The following is a 5,358-nucleotide window of genomic DNA, read 5'->3' as shown; positions in this document are numbered from 1 at the left end:
ATTTGTGTAGCATATTGCAAAACTCAAAGCACTATGCAAATATCAGCTATAATTATTATTAATATAATATTATTTTTAATATTATATTATAATTAATATTATTATTATTATTAATACTACACCACCTTTTTATTCAAAAAATTATTTTTTCCCTATTAGTGATCACTTATTTTCTTTCCCTTTTACCTCCCTACCCATCCTCATTTTGGGAGTAAAAAGAAAACAAACTCCACAAACTCTTCATAAAAATATGCATAGTCTAAGAAAACAAATTCTCTTGTTGGTTATGCCCAAAATGCGTCCTAGGCTCAAGACTCATCTGTGAGAGCAGGAGTTGGGATAAGGATCCTCAGATCATATATGGTCTATACCACTTACAAACATGACCAGTTTTACTTCATCCTTTAAAAATAATTACTTACCCTTACTTTTGTTCTATATCTTCCTTCCCTTTCACAGTCAAATTCCTTTAAAATGTTCATACTCTGCCTCTAAATATTTTATACTAAAAGTAAATTATGTTACAGTTAAGGGGAGGATTAAAGGAAAGCAAATTTTGATCTGATTTAAACATAAACTTTTCAGCAATTAAGACTACTCCACTGTGGACCTCATGCCACAGGAATCAGTGACTTTCCCCTTACTTCTATGATTGTTTAGCCATTTTCAGTCATGTCTGACTCTTTATGACCCCAATTGAATTTTTCTTGGCAAAGATACTAGAGTGGTTGACCATTTCTTTCTTGAGCTCTTTTTGCAGATGAGGACGCTGAGGCAAACAGTGTTATATGACATGCCCAGGGTCATGCACCTAGTAAATATCTGAAGCCAAATTTGAATTCAGATCTTCCTGACTCCAGGCCTGGCACTCTAACTACTGTGCCACCTATCTGCCCCCCTCCATTACTATAAGTCTTTGTTTAGAGGCTCTGGCATGGCCACCTGGTAATATTTTGGAGGAGATTTCATGAAATGGTCTCTTCCCCCTCAAAGATTCTATGATCCTAAGAGACCCTCATTGAGCTCTTTGTCAGGCAGATATTACACCACTGAGCCTACTCAACCTCAGTACATCAAAAGTCATGTCACAGGAACCGCCTGTCTGGGGCTAAGGAGAAATGATCCTCATAAAGCAGTCATCAGAATGAAGTCATCAGAAGTGAAGAACTCAACAGTGTCATAAGCTGGATAAATGTTAGGATCAAGTACATTGTCCTATCTAAATCCTACACTACTGATCTACTCCTGGAGTTTTACAATACCTCAAATATGTGGTTGTAATTATGAATTTGTTCTCAATGATGAAAGAATGGTGACTTTGAAGTCAGAGGACCTATTTTCAAATTCTACCTCTGATCTTTAAAACTCATGTGACCTTGGGCAAGTCACTTAATTTTTGTGGTGCTCAATTCATCTGGAAAATAAGAGGCATTGGACTAGATACCATTAGAATGTTTTTCCAGGTCTAGATCAATGATTTTGTGAACTCAATACCCGTAGCTCAGCTTCCCAAGTAACGTGTTGATAGGGGTCCATCAACACTTGGGTGAACTTGAAGTGGGTTCATTAAACCCTTCAATTCAAATCTTTTCATTGGATTAGTAACTGGGGCATTGTACTTTCTCATTTTAATGGTTGACTAAGAAATTGTGACACCCTTGAAAGCCACCTTCTATTCTAACCCCTGGCACTATATGCAGGCTGATGAGAAGGAAAGAAAGTAATAACACTTAGGAACTGTTCCCAGCCACTGTGGATTCAAACGCATAAAAGAGACAGTCATTTACTTTTAAAAAATGTAGATTAAGTCAAGTCCTCCCATAGCCTATAATGTGCTCTGAGAATCAATCTTTCCATTTTGGTTCAAGGCTTTGAACAGCAGTGAATCTCATTTCCAGCTGCTAGAATGGATGTCAAGAAAACTCAGAGATTGACACTTTAAAGCTTGACCCAGTGTGGGGACAGCACTAGAGAAAACACTTTTACTGCTAGAAATTCTGGGATGGATTGCATACATTAGAAAAGAAGACTTTAAAATGACTAAACTGCAAACAAAGGTAACATCTATTCAAGGACTTCAGTGAAAGGATGATTTTTTTCTCCCTTTCCTCTATATTGTCTATGGGTCATGAAAACACTTTAAATGGACACTTTAATTGGACATTAGTAAGGAAGGAAGTGGTTCAAGGTTCTGTCTCATTTCAGATTCATGACCAAGGCTAAAATTCCAGAACTCGAGAGGGTATGATGCTTGATACAGTTAACCTCTGGACAAGCCCTGATAGAGAGAGCTATTCCTTCATTCATGCCACCCCCAGGGACTTGCTAAGTAAGCCCTTTCCAAAAGAAGGAAGGAGTGTCTCAGGAATTATTGTACTCTGGGAGAGCTGAATCTCCCTTCAGGACTCAGCTAGGTTCACCACACATACGGTGAACCCATGGGACTATGGCTTTGAAATATTAGTCAAAATATATTTGCTCTGCAAGCAAATATTCCCCAAATGGACTGTGCTGCTTCAAAAGGCAGTAGATTTCTCCTCACTGGAAGTCTTCAAGTAGAGACTGACCAAATGTTTATTAAATATGTTACAGGTTTTCTTTAGTACAGGGGATAGTAATCTTTTTTTTAAATGTGTGTGTGTGTGTGTGTGTGTGTGTGTGTGTGTGTGTGTGTGTGTGTGTGTGTGTATCTTGGACTCCCTTGGCAGTCTGATGCAACCTATGGATCCCTTTTCAGGATAGCATTTTTTAAAGTTTATTTAAAATATACAGAAATACGTAAGATTATAAAAGAAACTATTTATATTAAGACATAGTTATTAATTTTTAAGAAGTTAACAAACTCCAGGTAAAGACTTTCTGCTTAAGTCAGTCAACCACCTTAACCAGCTTAAAATGTAATTAGGAAATATTTAATAAAATAAGTAAAAATATAAAACAATAAAGATAATGTTAAATTGATGTTTTCTAAGTTAATCTGCTATGTACAGGGTTCCATTTCTACTGGTCTAGATGACCATGAGGTCCCTTTCAAATCACAGATCCTATAATTGAGATTGAGAGCAAGCTGCCTGCTCTTTGAGCAGATGTGCTATAAGAAATGCACAAGAATATTACTTTAAAAGAAAAATACCTGAAAAGGCATTTTTGAGCACCTACTGTGTGCCAAACAGAAAAAAATCATTGTGACAACTCGGTAGAGCCCTCTACTACCTACCTCATGATTTCAGATAACAATGAATGCTGAGGCATGCACACCATTGTACTGAGCGTTTTTCCAGAGCAACAAAGATAATTACAACAGCTGCCATTTTATAGTGCTGTTCGGTTTGCAAGAACTTTTGCATGCATTGATTCTCATTTGATTGCCTTTTTAGTTTTATAGATAAGAAATCTGCAGATGAGTGAGATTGGCAAACATGGTCCCACTGCTAGTGTCAGAGGCAGGATTTGCATTCGGGTCTTTCATCCTTCCAAGTTCATCCTTCTTTCCACTAGGATTCTAGATTTAGGTCTGGAGCACACCCAAGAGATGATCTAATGTCTCTCCCTTCCTTTTTTCAGAATAGGAAACTGAGTCTCAGAGAAGTTAAGTGGCTCAACTAAGATAACACAGTAAATAACAGGACTAGGACTTGAACCTTCTGCCTCCAAATCCAGAGCTCTCTCCAGAGTACCACACTGTTCATAACACAGTCCTCAGTTCCATTAACCACAGGATATTATTTCTTTCTGTTAGAGAAGAGACAGGCAAAGAAGCATCTTCATTTAGAATGACTATACACATGCTTCTGAATATATTTTGCATCACAACTTAAAGTCTTTGAAAGTGGGACATTTTCACTTGGAAAGTCTTAGAAAAGAAATGTAGTAAGCTTTATTATTTACAAAGAAACTCTGCCTTCTGGGGGAAAAGAGCAATGAATACCATTGGTGAGTTAATTTTTTCATTGTATGAAAAAGAAAAGCATTGAAATAAAAAAATGCCTAGTTCAAACACCAAGAGAATTTGAAAGGAATTCAGCAGGAATGATTAGAATTTAAATAAGTTATTCTCAGTCATCTTGCGAAGAATAAAACCTAAGAGATGTAAGAGACCCCATTAGGGGCATGTATGATTAGAAAAGACTGTAGACTGAGTATTTCAGAAGGAAGAGATGCTGGACCAGAGATAGATATACCATTTTTGTTCTTTTGTGATGTTTTAATTAAATTAAAAAATATATAAGCACTGATTTTCTCTCTTTCTCTGTCTCTCCTTCTTATTAAAAAAGAAAATCCTTATAACAAATATGCATTTTTATGCAAAACAAATCCCCATATCGGCCAAGTCCAAATATGTGTGACTTCTTCCAAATCTCAGATTTGTAATGTCTAATTCAGTCTTGAGTCCATCACCTGTCAGGAGGCGAATAACATGCTTTTTCAGCTTCTCTGGAATTGTTTGTTCCAGATGATAAACTATGGCAAGGAATCTTCAAAGACAGAGAGGTCGATCAATGAGTGCTATATTTGTAATATCCAATTCAATCTAATCTAACACATATTTAGGAAGTCCTCTCTATGTGCCAAACACTGTGTTAGGTTCAAGGAGGTACAGAGAGAAAACCGCAAGAGAAAAACAGTCTTGGGCCAGAAGGAGCTTACACTCTATTGCAATTAAACATTGAAATAAAAGAAACAACACCCAAAGCACCAACACTTACAGTGGTGTTTTTCATAAAGCTCCAGCTCTTGGCATCCTATCTGTCACTCCATGTCCTGCCTCTGTGCTTTTGCACCAGCAGTTCCTGATGCCTGGTGTGCATTCCTTCCTCACTTCCACCTCATGAAACTCTTGGCACCTGTAGAGACTCTACTTAGGTTCCACCTCCCTCATGAGACTTTTTTCTGCTTGCCCCTCTCCCCACTGGTTACTGTGCTCCACTCAAATGACTTTGAATATATTTTGCTTATATTTTTCTAAATTTCTGTACATCATTTCCCCTCAGTAGAATTTAAGTTCCTTTAGATCAGGAGAAGTTATCACTTGTGTATTGTAACCTTAGGCTGTAGCCCAGATGAGCCCTCAGATGACAAAACTCTACTGTCTCTTCCTAAAACTTCCCACAATTCCTGGGGCTTTATCGCTTCCTCACATCTAACCATCCCTGTGGTCTTCTCAGCCTGAGATTGCCCTTTAGAAGGCTGGCCCCTTTCTCTGACTGGAAGAAACACCAGAAGGAAGGAGGGAAAGAAGAAAGGAAGGAAGGGAGGGAAAGAAGGAGGGAGGGAGGCAGGATAGAAGCTTCTATTATGTGCAGAGGCCAGACTGGTCTTCATTCCCCTGCTGCTCCTGTACCTGACTTTTGGACTTCA

Source organism: Notamacropus eugenii, chromosome 1, assembly GCF_028372415.1.
Source record: "Notamacropus eugenii isolate mMacEug1 chromosome 1, mMacEug1.pri_v2, whole genome shotgun sequence".
Lineage (NCBI taxonomy): Eukaryota > Metazoa > Chordata > Mammalia > Diprotodontia > Macropodidae > Notamacropus > Notamacropus eugenii.
This window is presented reverse-complemented; position numbering follows the sequence as displayed.